Source organism: Lithobates pipiens, unplaced genomic scaffold (genome assembly GCF_037356315.1).
Source record: "Lithobates pipiens isolate NorthernLeopardFrog02 unplaced genomic scaffold, aLitPip1_a1.2 Scaffold_27, whole genome shotgun sequence".
In the NCBI taxonomy this organism is placed as follows: domain Eukaryota; kingdom Metazoa; phylum Chordata; class Amphibia; order Anura; family Ranidae; genus Lithobates; species Lithobates pipiens.
The window spans coordinates 194569484-194591257 of NW_027507788.1; the positions used below are offsets into that span (position 1 = coordinate 194569484).

General features: G+C 43.9%; 1 long non-coding RNA gene across 1 annotated transcript in view; it reads right to left on the reverse strand.

Moving 5' to 3' along the window:
• LOC143934451 (uncharacterized) overlaps positions 1-21774 on the reverse strand; it is a 170411-nt gene that overhangs the window by 92585 nt on the left and 56052 nt on the right. Inside the window, exon 2 of the long non-coding RNA XR_013263267.1 lies at positions 5546-5652. This is a non-coding gene — a long non-coding RNA (uncharacterized LOC143934451). The remainder of the gene's footprint in view (positions 1-5545; positions 5653-21774) is intronic.

Consider the following 21774-nt stretch of genomic DNA (forward strand, 5'->3'; position numbering starts at 1 on the left):
TTCCCTTTGCCACAGGGTTTGTTTTTCTCTCAAGGCCGCATGAGAAAAGGATAGCGGCCAAAAATCAACCCCTTCCAAGTTGCCTTCCCAACTAGGGAGCTGCCAAGTTAGGCTGTGTGCACTGCCCCAGTAGCTACCCCCACACCTCTTCTGGGATCCAAACTTATTTTTAAAAGGAAGGGAGGAGGGGAGGCCAAGGCCATTACCCTCTTTAGGGGTGAGTTTCTCTGAGTCTACCACCTGAGGCGTGGGTACAGGAATGCGGAAAGATTAAATAGTGGCCAACATTCCCTTGAACAGATTTAAGAAAATCTTTCATTAATCCTGAGGCCTCTTTTCCAGCCAGTTTGTTAACATACCTATAACAAAATGGCTTGGTGTGAGATTTAGACAATCTTTCCCTGCAGTTACTGCACTTTTTACAGGCACTAGTGCCAGGGCCGTAGATATATATATATTTGTTTTTCCCGGGGAGGGGTTTCAGGTCTTTCAAACTTAAAGGCATAATTTACTCTTTAATGTTGGGGGAGGTACAGTAAAAACACGCGACAGCAGAGGGGGGCCATGAGGCTTTGCAATGCAGCGCAGCAAAATGTATACCCATTCAACTGAATAGAACACAATGCACGCAGTTGTGGTGCGGTAGTGTACTCATTAGTACAGCAAGCTCCTCCTTACCTCCCTCGTTTTATTTTTTTGTTCAGCCCGCTGGATGGAACTAAACAAAACTTACCGTGTGAACCAGGCTTTAGATCTCATTCATATTCTAAATGCCCATGGAATGGCAAATATACCATGAATACCTACAGCCAGGATCCCATATTTTTTTGTCAGCTGCTCAGCCTGTTCACCTGAGTGATAGGCTGAAAAGATATTAGAACATCTGAGATCCCAGGTGCAGGTATTTGCAGTATACTTGCTGCACCATGGTCAAATAGGATGTATGAATGAGACCCAAGACTGGATTTTAGATAACCTTACTGTGCAAGTTGAGCAGGTACAAGGGGCAACATATTGTAGTGGGCAGTAAATTCAGTGATTTATTTAAACCTTACACTGTGTCCTAAGAAATTTTATGAAATGTTTTAAGAGATGAAAAAAAATTATTGTGCACTGCCTACCACAGGATCATGCCCTTTCCAACTGGTCAATATGGTTTGCTTTTATTCAGTCTTAATGTAGTAAATCCAGCTTTTGAACTTGTACCTACAAGTAAGCCTATGATAACGCTTACCTGTAGGTACAGTGAATATTTCCTGAACATGTGGTGTTTAGGAGATTTTCACATGGAAAGCTGCCAGTGATGTCACCGGTGCATGTGCTCTGAAGCGGCATACCGCTTGGTTGTACTTCTCCTGGGGAGGAGTGCAGTTCGTTCTGTACTTTTGTGACCCATTGTGACAGCTATAGCCCGCTGCCAGCTGACATCGCTCAGCAGGTCCACAGCTGTGGAAAGATCTTAACTTTAAAGTCAGGAATCACCCAGATGCCTGGTAGCTCACTCACCCTCTCAGTGAGCCGCAAGGACCCTGAGCCAGTCGCTCCTGCCCCCTCCACAGCCTGGCATTGCAATGAGGGGGGGCAGAGCCAGGGACTGACAGTCACCACTCTTTGCTCATTGAAGGCTGAGAACTGAGTGATCAGTGGTCTTTAATCGCTCTGCTGTTGGTCTTAGAAGCAGCTGGGGACAGATGCAACATTGGATCGATGCGCCATCCACCTAGGTATGTATAATTAAAAAAAAAAAGAACATCTCTTTTAAAAGGAAAAAAAAAGATCCCTCTCTCCCTCCTAAAAACCCTCCCTCCCCAAGCAAAGATTCCCACTGTAAAATATCTCCCTCCCTCAAATATACCCCCAAAAATGAAACCCCTTTGTCCCTAAATCGACCCCCCAAAGCAAAAATGTCTCCCTCTCCCCCAGCAAAGATTCTTAATTATGAAGAAAAGCTCCCTTCATCCAAACACCCTCCCAGAAGAAAATCCCTGCCATTAACCACCCCCTGTAAACTTCTTTACAAGAAACTCCCCCCTTCTCCAAAAGCAAACCCATCCCCCGTTACTTAACTCCCCACCAAAAGAAACTCCCCCGGACTGAAATTCTCACTTCCTCCTTCCCAAAACAGAAATTACATGCCTCCCCACTTACCAGACCTCAGATTCAGCACAGGAAAAAGGAGTAGGAAAATTTCTGTATTCCCAGTCTACCTTCAGCTGTGTCATATGATACATCGAGGAGGAATCTAGGAGTTCCCTCAACCTGCACTCTCAATTCCTGGCTGCTAAGACCTCGCAGTAATTTCATGCTTTTTTGGGGGACCCCTTATAAAACTGAGGGGATGGGGTACAATAGTATGGGGGTGGCTGTGCACTCCGAAACTCTGATTGCTTCTACTGTGCTGACGATTAGGCTAAACAACAGGGGCACTGTCTGGGCATTTTGCCAGGATGCTCGGGGGGGGGGGGGATTTGAACACCCCTGACTCCCCCCTTATCTGGGGCCCCGACTAGTGCTAGCGGATGTAGAAGGTGGTCTGTCAGAGACCTCCTGCGCTCCGCTTGGGGAATCTGCAAGAGAAGAGGGAACCACCAACAGTCACTCTTCCTGCCCCCTGTATCGTGGCTACAGGCCCCCATCCCCAGGAGGTGAGAGCATGGGGGTTTACCGGGGATTACTTCTTAATCTGGCATCACCCTCATAGTAGGTAAATGGCACTTACCCGGCCCCACTCGCTCTTGCCTGCAACCACCTGTGCGGTCTTTCCATCCTTCTTCCATGAGGTGGATTCAGACAGACTTTCAGCTCCTTGCAGCTCACTGAGCTTTGGTGAGAAAGGAAAGCTTCAAGCTCTGCAGCCACATGGGTCCGGTGTCTCCTCAACACTTTAGGCCCACTTCCTGGATCGTGAGAACAAGGCTTGGAGCTCGTTAAGTCCCCCCCTTGGTGTCTTGCATCATTTGGACCTCAGCAAAATGTTGCCCGCTGCACACAGGGAAGACAGGAGGAGACCTGAGCTGCTAATTGGCGTGCAATGGCGGGGGGGGGGGGGGGGGGTATTGAATATCTACAGACCGCCTGCACAAATGCCATTGGGGGTGACCTGTGAGAAGCTCTGAGGCGGCAGGTTAGTGCAGCCCTCACCGGCATTCCTAAACCTGGCTCACAGGGATACCATCCGACTCTCTTTCTGGTCAGAGAAAAAAAAAAAAAAAGTTTCGCTGTGGGAGAAATACAATCAATCCTGAGGGACAAGGGGAAAGGTGGGACCTTTTAACTACCTCAATACAGGGCACTTACACCATGTTCCTGCCCAGGCCATTTTTCAGCTTTCATCACTGTCACACTTTGAATGACAATTGCGCGGCCATACTACAATGTAACCATGTGAAATTGTAATAATTTTCTTAACACAAATAGATCATTCTTTTGGTGGTATTTAATCGCGCCTTGGTTTTTTTGTTTGTTTTGTTTTTTAGGAAAAAACAAGACCCCAAATTTTGAAAAAAAAAACAAAGTTTTTCTTAGTTTCTGTCAGTACATTTTATAAATAAGTAATTTTTCTCAAAAACTGACGGGTACTGATGGGTAGCAGTGATGAGCATTGATGGGCAGCAGTGATAGCCAGCACTGACTGGCAACTCTAATGGCCACTGATTGCTGGCACTTGTGGGCACAGATTGGTAGAAATTTTGGGCACTGATTTACACTGATTGCTGGCAGTGGTGGGCAATCATTGCTGGCACCTAATTGTAATCAGGTCACTGATGATCAGTGCCCTGATTACATACCTAGCTGTCCCCAGTGAGGAGATGCCACTGATTCGCTCTCCTCTCCTCACACTCTGTCAGTGTGAGGCAAGGAGAGCTCATTACAAGCATCTCCGGGTTTACATGTGACCAGCTGTGATTTGGACACAGCAGATCACATGGTTAAAGAGCCACGGCTCTTTACACAGATCGGGGTCGATCGCTGCGCTGCTTGCCCCCAGCAACGCGCGAGAGCAGTCGCTCTGGGAGGTCGTCATATGGCATCCACCCAGAACGAGAGCGACACCGCCCAACCGTTATTTGACAGTGGGCAGGCAGTAAGTGGTTAAACAACTGTGAACTGATTGTGTTTCCTGTAGGGAGGAGCCTCTCATCTCTCATGTGTTGCCATCCTGGAAGGTGAGGTGAGAAATAGGACATTTTTATAAATGGTTCAATGTTGCAGAGAAACAAGGTTTAGGGCAAGATTGTCTAGGGAGCTGTCCAGCATCTCAGGCGGATCAGCAAGAAGAGACACTGCAGGTTCGGTTCAGACCTAGTCCTGACAGTACCTCAGTATGAAATTTAGGGAAGATTTGGTGCACAAACCTATTTGTGTACATAAATATAATCTATATATGGGTAGAATATATTTCAAAGAGCAGATAATGAAGCCCTACCAGGCAACCAGAAGATCCTGTTACATATATAAAAAAAAGTCCGCAGGAAGATCTGGTTACTACCTAAACTATCAAGAGATTGCAACATATAATGTACCAGGAAGCACAGCACCTAAAAACCTTCGATCTGATGCAGCAAACAGGCTGTACAAGAGAGGCACTTCCCTGATATGTACCCTCCTACCAAAAGAGGCCTGTTTGGTTTTTCAGAACTGTTTCTGCTGTAGGTGAAGCTAAACAATGCTATATTATTATATTATTATTTGCCAACTTTGCAGAAAGAAAAAAAATAAAAAATACACAAATATTTTCATTTTCTTCCCATATTTTCCAAAAACTTATGGCAAAAAAAAAAAGTAAAAAAATAAAATACATTTTTAAAAGACTTCTATACACTGTAGTATGGTTGCACAATTGTACGGATTAGAAAGGTCTTGGGTTCCTGGCTGTTAACTCAACCTAACCCTTCTGATTTCCAATCTACACTGCAATCAGGTAACTGGTCTTGTCACTGTATTTTTAATGTGTATTTTACATTTTGTATACTGCCACATATTTGTTTGTTTTTTTTACCTTGCGTTTGCCACATAATCAACCATCAAACTTCAGTATAATAAAATTAAGAAATTAATAAAAAATATATAAATACCCCAATTCGACAATGACTCCTTTATTTTGACAAATCAATCCAAAGACATGCAGGTAGGTTAGTTGGCCTCTGTCCAAAATTGGCCCTAGTATATGAATGGGGACCTTGGATTGTGGGCTCCTTGAGGGTAGGGACCGATGTGAGTGTGCAATGTACAGAGATAGGGACAATTGTAGAAACTCACTCAGGTTGAACTGGATGGACTGGTGTCTTTAATCAACCTTACTAACTATGAAACTATGTGAAAAATATTAAATTTTGATAACTGTATGCAGTTCATGCATATATGAATGCTATATATATATATATATTATATATATATATATGCACATACACACACACAACCTGGCAATGTTATAGCTTTTCCCAACCCCTGCTGCTGTCACTTTTGCCAGCTTGTTCCTGCCTATAAATATATAGAAAATCATAAATAAAAAGGCACGTGGAGTAAAAAAAATAAAAAAACTTACATTAGGATATGTAGTGTGTTTTCTATGAGCACATCATTTTGAGTCTTCATAGTGGGGTTGTCCATAAGCAGTTTCTGATGTGACTTTCACATTTATACAGGCTTCACCTACAAAACAAACAGTTATATTATTACGTACATGGAAAATATTTTATAACAATACATTCATATAGTTACATCAAGTTGATATAATTTACATGAATATAAAAAAAAATTACAGTACAGTCTCTTTAATATACTGAATGCCATCAGTTATATAGTGGTTATACTTGAAACTTTTAGGGTCCATTTAAACCACAGTAAGCATGTTCTCTTTTTTATGATAATTGTGCTAGTATGCAGTTTAACGCATTCTGCAATGCGCTGTTAACATGCATTGCAGTGCTTTCTCTCCCCCAAATGTCAATCTTACTGTTATGCTCTACATTGCTCAGATATGCCTTACCTGCAGGTAGGAGCACCATGCAAAAATAAATCAGGTTCTGTGTTTTTTTTTTTTTTTTTTTTTTTTTTTAGTGCATACCAGTGCAGCAAGTTGGGCAACACAGCTCCATGTTTCTGAATGGGCCCTCAAAGACCAGGTTGGAGAAGTAAATCTAAAGCCTCATACACACGATAGGACTTTGTACAAACTTTCCCTTGGATTTTTGTACAAAGGGCGTCGGCCCTGAACTTGTATTGCATACACACAGCAGGACTTTTTCAGCCAACTTTCACCAAATCACGTGGTTTTTCTGCTCTTTACCGCCACCTTTGGTCAACTTCTGTATTGTTGTCTGATCTTTTGCATTGGTTCTGAGCATGCCTGTTTGTACTTTGTACAAAAGTCCTATGGTTTTCTGTACACACGATCAGACTTTGCTCCATCGGACTTTTGTTGCCAGAAAGTTTGTCCGTTCGCACAGCCAACAAAAGACCGATGAAAACCAAAAAAGTTTGTCCGATGGAGCGTACACACAGTCGGATGTTGCTCCAAAACAGCTAATTTGCATGTTTGTTGTCAAAAAGTCTGATCGTGTGTATGGGCCTTTAGTATACTCATCCTCTCCCACCTGTCTTTCTATTCTCCTGTCAAATCTGTCACTTTCGGTGTCTACATGGCAGAAGAACCTAATCAAATGTATTAAATCAATTCCCCCACATGTCACAGTAAAGAGACTTTCTGAAAAAGAGTTTAAAATATCTGCTCGCATAAGCTGTGAATATACTCTTGAGCTGCAGTTTTGCTGGAACTCCTGCCTACCAATTTAGCAGAGATCCCATTATAGTTACTGCTTGCTGCACTGGGACTATGTATGCGGTTAACTACTGGAGAGAAAATTTGTAAGCAGGCTCCTATGGTTACACCTGCAGGTTGTGGACCTCAACCCCTCAGCATGGATTTTACAGCAGGAGATGGTCCAGTTTCGGCCAGGATAACACGGTTTAGATTGCTGACTCTACAGCCTGTGTTTATATAAATGTTTTGCATGGAACCTATTGTGTTGTTTCTGTTCCTAAGCCCTCACAGTGGTACATTAAATAACATGAAAATCTAAGCAATAATTACAACAGCTCTACTGCTCAGGTTACTGACATTTGATGCAACAAGCCCATAGTGGGATATACATTAAGGTGCCCCTCGTAGTGCAATATGGCCTCTGCGTTGCTCAGATTTGCAAGTGTGAGAAATTCTCTGGCCATGTTATTTGCTCTGACCTCACAAACCAATCATTAAATCCATTCTGCTTGCAAAGCATTTTCCTGCATCCTAATGAACTCCCATGTAGCACATTGAGAACTTGTTAAAAGCAGTAAAATGTTTCTCTGTCTTAAAACCGTGTTGTGTAAGCAGATTTATGTCTGTCAAAAAGCCAAAGCAGCACTAGGCTCTGTTTACTACTGCAATGATTTTCTGTCATAAATTGCTGCTCAGAAGAAAATTGACAAATTTTGCGCCCATAATGGGACTGAACACATATTTAGACATAATGTGGGATAAGCTTTATTGAAAAGGGATCGGTCATCATTAATTAATGTATATGTATCCAGCAGAGCATCAAAGCTACATGAATCCAATAATATATTCAGCCAATATTATCCGGCTGTTCCTTTCTAATCCCTGTATTTTGTTTAAAGCAAAACTTTCATGTATTTACAGAGAATGAAATGTTTATTTGCAGAATCCAGCATTTTTTACCAGAATTAAAAAAGGACTTTTGATTTGGGCTTGAAGCAACAAGAGACTGGAGTTTAAGAGACCTTGTGGTGAGACCATTCATTTCAACAACAAACCACAGAAACCTTAGGTGAGGTGGAAAGATTGGAACGTGCAGGTAAACATCTTTGATAATCACTAATGCCAGGAAGTCTGCTTGCTGGAGAGAAGCCACCACTTACCACACCAATTCCATCTGGAACTTTCTCACTCATAGAAACTTTGAGTCTCTTGAGATCCAAGATGGGATGAACATCATCGTGTAGTTTCAGGACCACGAAAAGGTTTGAGTAGAAGTCACAAATCCTTTTACCCAAAAGATCATTCTTTGAGCTAAAAGATAACAGAGCTTGCAAAAGAGCAAGTCTTTTTGAGCATTCAAAAGAAACATTTGAAAGCATAATGCATGGAGGAAGGCAGCTCTGAAATTTTGGTTTGTAACCACAAGCTATGTTGCATTGCTTCCTTCTCTGTTTGCGGGATTGACCAGAGGGCGCTACCAGCAAGTACTACGTTAGGACATGCAACAGTCCATGCCATAGGGGGTCCAAACTTCACCCATCATTGTAGGGCAACTCCTCAAGAGCCTTTACTCCACAGCTGGGGATCACTAACCTGAACCTGTAAAGCACCCTACCAGTTCACAAGGCAATATATCATTGCACAGGGTCTCATTCTGGAAGGCCAAGCCGTTACTGTCAATCAATGTTAGAAGGCCATCCCAACAAGTCCAGAGAGAGTCTGGGTACTATTCCTCTGAGCACAGAAAAGCCCTTGGAAAATGTGCTAGATGTCTAATTCCAGATGAAACGGTCAAGACACTAGCTACTTTTGCATGCTGAGACCGCACAGACATGACCATCATCTAAGACACTAGATGGGGAGGAAAAAAAAAAAACACACCTCACTTGAAAGTGGCAACAGGGCCTATTGTTAGGGAGATGAAAATATCCTGCGTCCCAGGATGTACGATAAAGAAATGTACATTAGGAGGAATCCCTGATATGTTACTTAGTTGAAGTTCGGATGTGTACACATGTGCACTCTATAATTTAGCTAAATGTATGCAAGGATTCCATGCTTCTAGCACTTTGATTTGAAATGACTATATGAGTGCACTATAGCAAATAAATTATTGTTTATGGCTCATAGCAATGAGATCAAATCACTCCTACGTTGTTTTTTCCAAATGTCTGCAGTTACAGTTTAGCCACAAATGGGTTGAACTTGATTACCCTTGAACCCCTGGGTCCCCCTTTCTGTTGGCATGGCATGTCATCAGGTAGAAAGGGAGGGAGACTATCCAAAAGTGATGTGTATTAAGCAGCCATCTGTCTGGGGGGGTAGTTGGGACCCACACTTAGCAGTACAGGGCACCTACAGTGATGACTTTCATCCATCTTCCTAGGTGCCATATAACTTAATTGGTAGCTGAATACTGTTTAAAAATAAGAGGAAAGAGTACATCACACACTGCTGAGCTCTGGGCACATTCCAGATGTGTTCCCAGAGGATGCCTGGGAGGCATGGGTGAAGACTGGGGACGAGGGTGAATAGTGTGAGATCTAGGGATTAGGAGAAGGTTCTCGTGGTAATGTAAACAACTTCCACCAATCTAGCCATTCAATTAAGATTATGGCAATTACAGTTGCTGTATTCATTATCTCTAGTGTGCCTTTTTCCTGAACTGTGACAAATGGTCATCAACAGACAAAGCAATACAATTTTTTTATGGGATGAAGTATTTGAGGTTGGAAATTTCACTATATACACCACCTCCTTAAAATTAGTTCAAATATTAACAAGGACAAAATTGGAGTTTGAAGGTGCATGCAATCAATGAGAATTGATATTACAGAAAATAGGATTTTTAAAACAGCTTACCTGTAAAATCCTTTTCTTTGATGTACATCAGGGGACACAGTGCCATAGTGATAACTATGTGAGTTATATTGGACTATCAGGTGCTGGATACTGGCACGCCCCTTAAGGCGTGAACTTCCCCCATATAACCCCTCCCACTACTGGGAGTCCTCAGTTTTGTAGCCAAGCAATCAAAGTGTATAAGAAGAAGAAGGGAGGGACCTCTGTGTCCCCTGATGTACATCAAAGAAAAGGATTTTACAGGTAAGCCGTTTTAAAAATCCTATTTTCTTTTCTTACATCAGGGGACACAGCGCCATAGTAATAACTATGTGGGATGTCCCATAGCAATGGAAACTGAAGGGGGGAGACAGAATCAAGGAAACAGGAGGCCAGAGGACTGCCAGCCTGCAGTGTATGCTGTGCCCAAAGGCAATATCCTCATGATCTTTAATTAACCACTTACCGACCAGCGCATGATGATGTACGTCCTAATTTTGAAGAGGGATATCTCGGTAACGGCAGCAGCTGCTGCCACAACCGAGATATCCATCTCTTCAGGCGCCGGTCGTCTATACGATAACGGTGGTCTCCGCGGCAGATTCGCCGCGAGATCACCGCTATCGGCGGCGGGAGAGGTGCCACCCCCCCTCCCGCCGCTTACCGGAGCCGTCGGTAGTGGCAGAGGCGATCGGGTCCTTTCGCTAGCTGGGTATGGAGACGAGTGAGGCTAAGATGGCCCCCACTCGTCTCTGTACCATAGGTTAAAGGTATATTTTTTTTAAATGTATTTTTTTTATTTTTATTTTTTTATTTTTTTTGCATTTTAGTCCAAATATGAGATCTGAGGACTTTTTGACCCCAGATCTCATATTTAAGAGGACCCCTCATGCTTTTTTCTATTACAAGGGATGTTTACATTCCTTGTAATAGGAATAAAAGTGATCCTTTTTTTTTTTTTTTTAAACTGTGTAAAAATAAAGAAAATCAATTAAAATAAAGAAAAAAATAAAATAAAGGTTTTTAAAAAACACCCCGTCACGACGAGCTTGCGCACAGAAGCGAGCGCATACGCGAGTAGCGCCCGCATATGAAAACGGTGGTCAAACCACACATGTGAGGTATCGCCGCGATTGGTAGAGTGAGAGCAATAATTCTAGCCCTAGATCTCCTCTGTAACGCAAAAAATGCAACCTGTAGAATTTTTTAAATGTCGCTTATGGAGATTTTTGAGGCTAAAAGTTTGACGCCATTCCACGAGCGGGCGCAATTTTGAAGCGTGACATGTTGGGTATCAATTTACTCGGCGTACCATTATCTTTCACAATATAAAAAAAAATTGGGCTAATTTTACTGTTTTATTTTTTTATTCAAAAAAGTAAATTTTTTCCAAAAAAAGTGCACTTGTAAGACCACTGCGCAAATATGGTGTGAAAAAAAGTATTTCAATGACCGCCATTTTATTCTCTAGGGTGTTAGAAAAAAAACAATATAAAATGTTTGGGGGTTCTAAGTAATTTTCTAGCAAAAAAAAAATGTTTTAAACATGTAAACACCAAATCTGAAAAAGAGGCCTGGTCCTTAAGTGGTTAAAAAAAAAAAATGGATAAACGTCTGAACCAAAGACCAATGTTGCGGTCTTACAGATGTGAGCCATAGAGGCCTGATAATGCTTCACCCAAGAGGCACTAATCGCCCTGGATGAATGTGCTCTTAATATGAGAAGGAAGATTTTTTTCTTTAAGCTGAAGCTTGATCAATCACTTGACAAACCCATCTGGAAAATAGTGGATCTTGACGCTGTCTGTCCGTATCTTGGACCCTCTGGCAGTACAAACAACACCTGTGTTTTGCGAACCTGAGCGGTCACCCTTAAATAGATTCTGATCGCTCTTACTACATCAAGAGACTGTAGTGCTTTCTCTTCCCCAGTTTAAGGCTTCTGGGGAGAAAGAATGAAGAATAATATCTTGGTTTAAATGAAAACCTGTTACCACTTTTGGTAAGAATTCAGGATGAGGACATCAAATCACCTCGTCCCTATACTTGATGAAATATGGCTCTTACAAGACAGAGCCATTAGTTCCAATATTCTTCTAGCAGAAGAAATGGTAAGCAAAAGATTATCTTTCTTGTCAAAGAACCAAGAGAATTTCTCGTAAGGTTCAAACGGCTGATTTAACAAAGCTGACAAGACCAATCTTAAATCCTAAGGCTTTAGATGTGCCTTGATAAGGGGAATAAACCGTGTTACCCCCTGAATAAGCTACGCACCAAGAGTGGGAAGCAAGAGGCCGTAGGAAAACACATTGACATCAGCCTGGATCTGGCTCTTGTTAAAAGTCAAGGCCAGCTTTATTTCAGATTCCATATGCAGGAATCCTGCCTATTGACATACCTCTTGGGGTGCCAACCCCTGGATCCATACCAAGAAACCTATGCCTTCCAGATTCTTTTGTAAGTGACTATGGAAGCTGGCTTCCTGGCATTAGTCAAAGTAGACATTACTGAAAGAGATCACCCACAATCTTTTATAGAGTGGGATTCAACAGTCAAACCTGTTAATCTCCTTGTCCGTAAAGTAGGATGAAATACCGGACCCTGTGCAAGAAGGTCTGGCTATAATGGCAGAGTCCAAAGGACTTCAACTGCCCTCCTTATGATCTAGATAAATTCAGATCTTCTGGGACCCACTAGGGCCACCAGAATCACAGCCTTCTGTTCCTGATTAATCCTGCGGAGAAGGCACGGAAGTAGCAGAGCTGGAGGAAATGCATAGATCAGTGAGAACTGATCCCCTGGGAAGACGAATGCGTCTATTCCGCCTGCTAGCGGACCCCTTGTTTGACAAAGTTTTCGACCTTACTAATGAATGTGGACGCGAACAGGTCCATGTCCGGAGTACCCCATCTGACATATTGCTAGGAAGATGTCGGGGTGAAGAGATCATTCTCCCAGAAATAATTGTTGGCGTCTCAAGTAGTACGCCTGAAATATTAAAATTGCCGATAGGCAAGGAGTGTTGTGTTCTGCCAAAGCTAGAACATTATGCATCTCTTTTTTTGATGCAAGCCACCACCGTGGCTCTGTCAGACTGAATCCTGTCAGGACAGTCCTGTAATCTGACCGCCAAGATTCTATGACCAGATGTACTGCCTGAAACTTCCAACAAAGTTGATAAGCAAGGTCCTCTAACCTGGACCATCTCCCCTGGACAGAATCTTCTTCCAGGGCTGCTCCCCAGCCTAGAAGGCTGGCATCTGTTGTTAACACCTTGCAGGATAAAGATTTTCCCTCCTGCTGGACAACAACCACCAATTTAGGCTCTGACCTATGTCGGGGAGCCAAGCGTATTAGAAACACACAAGGCCTGAATCATCTTTATTCCAGACCAACAGGATGGTGTCTTGATGCAGTCTTTGAATAAAACTGTGCGTAAGGGACGGCCTTGAAGGAGGCCACCATTTCCCCTAAAAATCTACTGCAGCCAAAATGAAGGAATTTTCCTTTCCTGATAAGTTGAATTAGTTCTACAATGGAACTGATTCACGACTGGGGTAAGAATACCTTCTTTTGTATGGCATCTATAACCAGCCCCCAAGTAACCTCCTTGATGGTTCTAAAGAGAATCTTCTTAGGCTGAGGATCCAACCTAGAGATTTCAGCTATCTACAGCTGAGATCAGACTCTGGTTTTAGACCTAAGACTGAATGAACTATTCAAAGTACCGTATATACTCGAGTATAAGCCGAGATTTTCAGCCTCTTTTTTGAGGCTGAAAGTGCCCCCCTCGGCTTATACTCGAGTCATCGCTGTCTGCCTGCTCGATCAGCGTGTCGAGCAGACAGACAGCGGCCATTCTATAATTCAAAAGCCGCGCCTCCGGCTCCGCCTTCGCCTGTGATAGGCGGAACACTGAATTTCCCAGCAGCCTGTGTTCCGCCTATCACGGACATCGTCTCATCCTCGTACTACGGACGAGGATGAGACGATGTCCGTGATAGGCGGAACACAGGCTGCTGGGAAATTGTGTTCCGCCTATCACAGACAGGGAGGCGCGGCATTTGAACAGGGGAATGGGCGCCGACGAAGAGCGGTGATCCTGGGACGGGACCGGACGGAGGCTCGGCTCGGGACAGGACCGGACGGAGTCTCGGGACGGGACGGAGTCTCGGGACGGGACGGGACCGGACGGAGTCTCGGGACGGGACCGGACGGAGTCTCGGGACGGGACGGGACCGGACGGAGGCTCGGGACGGGACGGGACCGGACGGAGGCTCGGGACGGGACCGGACGGAGGCTCGGGACACAGGTAGGCTGGACACACACACACACACACACACACACACACACACACACACACACAGGGATGGATGGATGGATGGATGGACACACACACAGGGATGGATGGATGGACACACACACACACAGGGATGGATGGATGGATGGACACACACACAGGGATGGATGGATGGATGGACACACACACACACAGGGATGGATGGACACACACACACACAGGGATGGATGGATGGATGGACACACACACACACACACACACACAGGGATGGACAGGCATATCTCACCCTCGGCTTATACACGAGTCAATAGGTTTCCCAGTTTTTTGGGGGTAAATTGGGGGCCTCGGCTTATACTCGGGTCGGCCTATACTCGAGTATATACGGTAGATCTTCTAATAGGCTAGGACTGCTATGCCTTGAGCCTTTAACCTGGCTAAAGGAGGTGTCAGAATCTTTCAGAACACTCTTAGTGCTGTGGATAAGCCGGATGGCAGTGCCACGATTGATAAAAAATAATTTTATATTTCAAACCGCAGAGCTTTCTGGTAAGCAGGAAACTTTGGCACATGGAGATGCAACTCCCCTCCTTGCAGGATGGACACAGACGATCGAATTATGAAAGGATCAGATGTTTAAGTGCTGATTCAGATCTCCGAGATCTAGAGTGGGTCTTACCTCTCTGCTTGGCTCTGGGACCTTAAAAGGTTTGAGCCAAAAACCCTGTTCCACTAAGGGAATCTCTGATATCATCGACTGGGATAACAGCCGATCCGGAGACCAGAAAGAGACACTTCTCCTTTCTCTTTCTTTCTCCTCTTTTTTTTTTTTTCTGGAACCTTAGGAGCATTCTATGAGGAGACGGACACTCTTGCATAAGACTGCTGCATCAGCAGCCCCAAGGACCCCACAGGCAGCACCCAAAACAGGACCCGAACCCTCGGATCGAAAGCCAACTAGGCCATCCAGGCTCTTGAAACTCTAGATGTAACCTAGAGAAGAAAATCGCAGAAATCACTCTGCTCTTAACATTGTTCCTGCCAGAATCACAGGACCTTTGCCCTTACTCAAACAAGTGGGGGTACTTCTTCATGAGAAGGCCTTAGCATTCTGCTTCATGGGTTTTCTGCCCCCGAGATCCTGGTGCTGCCCCTGGGAACTCTCTCTTGAACCTGACGATGGAGACCGTCGAGACTGCCTAAAGGCAGATACCCCAGGCATAGGAAAGGCTGCATGAATAAAGGAGAACTGTTAGAACCTCCTTTTACTCTTGTTGTACTTATCCACTCTAAATAGTCATCCCCCAGGAAGGGACACAGTCTGGCTATGGATTTTCACCTGTTGCTTCAGCTGACCAATATCTCAGCCACTGACCTCTGCAAAAATACACTAGTCCAAGCATAAGCCATAGGGCTTGAATGATCGAGTCCTTCATAGCATCTGTGAGACACAGTGCATCAAATACACCAGCCCCCGCTGGGTCTGCTGATCAGGCATAACTTTCAGGTATCTCACACCTGTTCCTTAACCCCTTGGAGTCCATATTCCAATGCTCCACCACAATAGTGGAGCAGACGTTAAGGGGTTCATGGACTGAGCTACTCCAATTGCAGACAGAACTGCAAAAGACATCTTGTCTTTAAAAGCAAAATCCAACCTTAACTTGCTGGATCCTTTAACATCAGTGCATTATCCACTGGACATGTGAGACTCTGCTCATTGAGGTGATTGCAGCATTAATAGCTGGAACTTCCCATTTCTTTCATAAAAATGTTCCCATTCAGAATACATAGCTATGCACTTTTAGTGCTTTTTGCATCTTGCAGATCTGCACTACAGAACTTGTTTCTTGGACACCTTGTTGAATGGACTCCCAGGTGGGGAAGATTCAAATGAACCCTATCAGTGGTGGATACCTCAAGAGCCTGTGGCAGGCAACAAAAGGGTTAAGTAAGGGAGTAGACTAACACCTGACTTGTGTGGCTACTCCTTCCCTGTTAGGATCCTCTGAAGAGGAAAATAAGTATCTTCCAATATTAGGGAAGATCTACATGATCCCCAACCTCCTGCACCTCAACAAAAGGGCCCACAGGACTAGATGGGAATCTGCTATGTTTAGTCCTACTATAGAGGGACATCATAGCAATAATTGTTTAAATGGTAGAAGAAAAACCTGTTTGTATGAAATACAGGGACAGAAGTGTTCTACCCTTGATGGCTTCATCTGACTGTCCGTATCTTCCTTTTTACCTCCCAGGGAGGAAGATAGACATTTTTTTGGAAGGGTTTTTAGTTTGTTGTATACCATTAACCCCTTAGAATGTTTAGAGGGGTTCCTGGTCCCTTTGTCACTCATGGCTTACAGTACAAAGCTGAGGCAGTACCAACAAAAGAATGTTTCACTTGCTAGGCTATAGTACAGTACAATAACTGCTATTAATCCTAGCTAAACAGTACAATGTTGTCAACAAAAGGGGGATGCCTGTGTCACCAACCTGACCAGCAACCACTCTGCTCTGTCCCTCCACCGCCAGACTTCAGCTTTTCCTGTATAGCTTAAAATACTTCCTCCACGTGTGGCCGGCGTCTGACGCCGTTTATCCACACCCCCCCACACGAAAACGGCCCCCCTTCCCACTAGGGAAGTGTATGAGTACTGGCAACATGGCGGCCAGCGGCGGGGAGTAAAACGGCCGCGAATTGCCCTAAAAACAAAACTTTTTTTTTCGTTTTTGTTTATTTTTTAAGAAAAAAAAAAGGAGGCAGTGGGCTGGCATCCAAAGGAACAAAACGCCACTCTGGGGCCCAGGAGGAGATCAGAACCCTCCTTCATACCTGAGGGCCTGAGCTGGCTTGAAAAGAGAGGAGAGTGAAGGCTTCTGCTGTTTCCAGGGTCAAAATGGTGAGTGCTCAATACAGCCACCAGTGGTGACACAGACATGACATGACAACATTAAAGCGGAGGTCCACCCTAAAATGGACCTTCCGCTCATTGGATTCCTACCCCCCTCCGGCGCCACAATTGGCACCTTTCAGGGGGGAGGGAGGTGCAGTTACCTGGATAATCCAGGTAACTGCACCCACTTCCGGGCTAGCTCTCTGCGGAAAGGGGCGTACATTACGCCCCCTTTCCACAAGTGCCCGTCCCCTTCCGCAAGTGCCCCGCTGCCTGCTGGGAAACACACAGATCCCAGAGGCAGCGGGGACCGTCCTCATTGCGCAGCGCGGCTCGCGCATGCGCAGTAGGGAACCGGGAAATGAAGCCGAAAGGCTCCATTTCCTGATTCCCATACCCAAGATGGTGGCGGCAGCACTCGAGTGTCGATCTAGAGATCGGCTTCGGGTGCCGACATCGCGGGCGCGCTGGATAGGTAAGTGTCACTATTTTAAAAGTCAGCAGCTGCAGTATTTGTAGCTGCTGACTTTAAAAAAAAAAAAAAAAAAAACGCGGAGTCCCGGCGGACTCCCGCTTTAATACATGGAAGGAGAGATTCCTTGCAGAAAATCTCCTCTACCTTTCTGCCGCAGGGCTTTATCAGAGATAAAAAGCCCAATCTTCGCCCATCATGTTAGGCTCAGAGACCTTGAAAGGAAACCTTCAGGAACAGGGGTACACTCAGGTTATCCCACAATCCTGGACCTGCGAGAAGACCCTGCCAGTAAACTTTTATTGGCCTTACTACCAAAAAGTACTGGATCCCAGGGCCCAGCTTAAAAGCATTCGCAAGCAAAACCTTGTGTCTTCGGATGACGAGGCCCAGGTACCGTTCATTTAGTCCATTACGGAGACAGAACAGATCTGGTCAGGATGGTTGGCTCTCATCAAAGGATTACTGCCCATGGAGCTCAGTGCCCAACACCTTAGACATTGGCGAAAAAAATGAGGACTCCTAGTAGTGGGAGGGCTTATATGGGGGAAGTTCACACCTTAAGGGGCGTGCCAGTGTCCAGCACCTTATAGTCCGATATAACCCACATAGTTATTACTATGGCGCTGTGTCCCCTGATGCAAGAAAATAAATATATAATTTTTATTCAACAGACATCATTTAGAGAAAGAAAAACAAATTTAATATATAAAAAAAGAGCACAATGAAGCCCAGTGGTCACAATACAAAAGAATGGTTGCCTCTTGATGTTTCACAAACCTGGCTTCTTCTGGAGCTTTTGTAGGACCTTAATACATTACCACTAAAACGCAAAACAAAAGACAAAAAAATTATTTTAATAAAATAAAAAATAACAATGATAAAAAAAATAATAATACACATAAAGACCTCAAAGAAAGCCTTATCAGATTCATCAAATCATATTGACATAATCAACATAACATGTAGATCGTCTAATGGAAGCACTTTCACCCCTTTAAAATATCACGGTTCCAAGGAATCCTCAGAGCCCATTAAGAGCTCCAATGAGGTGTCTATGTGCCAAAAATGAGGGAGGAGCAATAATCTTTTGCAGGTGGGATTACAGGGTTATTGTTCCCCCCCTCATTTTTGGCACACAGACACCTCATTGGAGCTCTTGATGGGCTCTGATGATTCCTTGGAACTGTGCTCCTTTAAAAGGATGAGAGTGCTTCCACTAGACGATTTATATGTTATGTTGATTATGTAAATATGTGATTTATTGAATCTGATAAGGACCTCTTTGAGGTCCTTATATATGTTGTTATTATAGTTTTTTTTTTTAATCATTATTATTTTTTATTTTATTAAAATGTATTGTGAAACAGTGGTGAAACATGTAGAAGCAACCATTATTTTGTATTGTGGCCACTACGTTTTATTGTGCTCTTTTTTTATTTATTAAATTGTTTTTCTTTTTCTAAATTATGTCTGTTTAATAAAATATATTTTTGTAATATCAATTCTCATTGATTGTGTGCACCTTCAAACTCCAATTTTATCCTTGTTAATATTTGAACAATTTTTTTATGGTTAATGTGTAGTTGATCTAATAACATGGGGAAGTGAATGTGGACCACACAACTCTTGACCCACTGGATAAGCACTTAAAGCGGAGGTCCACCCTAAAGTGGACCTTCCGCTCATTGGAATCCTCCCCCCCTCCGGCGCCACAATTGGCACCTTTCAGGGGGGAGGGGGGGTGCAGTTACCTGGATAATCCAGGTAACTGCACCCACTTCCGGGATAGCTCTCTGCGGAAAGGGGCGTAGATCTACGCCCCTTTCCGAAAGTCCCCCGCTGCCTGCTGGGAAACACACAGATCCCAGAGGCAGCGGGTCCATCCGTATTGCGCAGCGCGACTCGCGCATCCGCAGTAGGGAGCCGGGAAATGAAGCCGAAAGGCTCCACTTCCTGATTCCCATACCCAAGATGGCGGCGGCAGCACCCGAGAGACGATCGAGAGATCGGCTTCGGGTGCCGACATCGCGGGCGCGCTGGACAGGTGAGTGTCCTTATTTTAAAAGTCAGCAGCTGCTGTATTTGTAGCTGCTGGCTTTTAAAAAAAAAAAAAAAATGGCGGACTCCCGCTTTAAGCAAAGGGTGATCACTTTAGCATGGTGGTGTGCAAGGAGATGTTATAGGATCTGTGCATTACAGCTGGACTTGCCTGTCTGGTGAACATGTGGACGTTTTAACTTTATTTATGTAAATGGATCCCGATACATGTGTTTTTTTTTATATTCATTTGTTGGTTTACGTAAACTGCAATTATTAGGTATATTTAATGGTTATATAGCACATTTGTCTATGGTCACAAGGTGAAAAGCGCAACCTCATACTTTGCTTTTTGACTACATAAATACTGGTGACTAATCCTTTACGCTCTGCCAGGCTTTTTAGACACAGATTCCACGGAATTGTACAGTTCCTCTTAATATAAAACATGAGATTGTGTTACGTTAATAACTACCAAAAATAGCCAGCCTGAAAATTGTGTACACTTTTGAAAATGGGGAAAAAAAAAAAACAATACTCAAAACTGGATAACTTAACTACTACATCAGAGTTAAAGCCCAACTCTTGCTAAATAGTAAAAAAAAAATATCCCTTGCAGAGACAGGCAAAACAGTTTTACTTACTAAATCCTCAGCTCTCTCAGCAGGCAGTGCTCCCCCACAATTTCATTGGTGGACTGTCTCTGAGCATACTCATGTCCAGAGCAGAGCTATGGACCCTGATCTGGTCTTGATGACGTAAGCAAACTAGACCAATGAAGCCTGGGAGTGCAGATACTGCAGTGACTGGTTTTAGCTGTGGAGGATCAGATAAGTAAATCTCCTTTTATTGTTCATAAACAAGCAAATAACACATATAGTGCAGACACAGCTTCACTGTAAGATCATTTTTATTTATTTTTTTATTTGCCCAGAGTAAAGCTTTAACCGCTTGCCGACCACCTCATGCCGATATACGTCGGCAGAAGGGCTCGTACAGGAAGAATCGCGTACCTGTACGTTGCCCTTTAGGAGGCGGCCGGCAGCGTGCGCGCCCGCGGCAAGCTTTGCGAGTTGGGTCGCGGGTTCCGCGGAGATACCCGCGAGTGCCTAACAGAGAAGAAGAACGGGGAGATGCTAATGTAAACAATCATCTCCCAGTTCTGCCTACTGACAGTGTCACTGATCTCTGCTCCATGTGATTGGAGCCGAGATCAGTGATGTGTCATACACAGCCACGCCCCCCCACAGTTAGAAACACTCCCCTAGGACACACTTAAACCCTAAACTGCCACCTAGTGGTTATCCCCTTCACTGCCAGTGTCATTTACACAGGAATCAGTGCATTTGTATAGCACTGATTGCTGTATAAATGGCAATGGTCCCAAAAATGTGTCAAAAATTGCTGATCGCCACCATTTAATAAAAAAAATATTAATAAAAATGCCATAAAACTATCCTACATTTTGAAAACGCTTATTGCATTTTTTTTAACAAAAATATGTAGAAGAATATGCATTGGCCTAAACTGAGGAAAAAAATAATCTTTTTTTATATATTTTTGGGGGATATTTATTATAGAAAAAAGTCAAAAATAATGTGTTTTTTTCAAAATTGTTGCTATTTTTTTGTTTATAGCGCAAAAAATAAAAACCACAGGGGTGATCAAATACCACCAAAAGAAAGCTCTAATGTGGGAAGAAAATATGTCAATTTTGTTTGGGAGCCACGTCGCATGACCGCACAATTGTCAGTTAAAGCCACGCAGTGCCGAATTGCAAAAAGTGCTCTGGTCAGGAAGTGGGTAAATTCTTCCAGGGCTAAAGTGGTTACACTTAAACAATGGCCCAAAGATTATCGTCCTGCTTCTGGTGTGTGTAAGGATACCCAATATGTATTATGATATAGGAACTGAAGTCATGGTGTGTACAACACGTACAACGAGCCGAGAAAAATTAAGTTTAATAGCCAGTATGGCTCTTCTGCTTGATTCCGAGCATACGTGGACTTTTGTCCGTTGGACTTATGTACACACTATCGGAATTTCCCACAAGTTTTGTCGGAAAATTTGAGAACCTGCTCTCAAACATTTGTTGTCGGAAATTCCAGCAAACACACGGTCGGACTTTCCGACAACAAGCTCGCATTGAACATTTCCCGTTGGAAATTCGGACCGCATGTATGCGGCATTAGGCTTCCTGACGCTCAAAAGCGTCGCCACCACTTTATCAGAGAAGTCCTTTCGATCCCAGGATGTCTTCCTCAGTAACCAGGCCTCCCACTTGACGCCTTCTTGCTTTAGGCCTGTTAGAGGTCACTGACATATCAGGTTGTTCCTGAGAGGAAGTAGCCACGGCTCGTCTGCTGAGAGACTGAGTAGCTGAGAGAACCAGGCTCTCTTGGGCCAATACGGTGCTATTAGTATCAGTTTTAGCTGTTCCTGTAGGAATTTTTTTATCACTCAA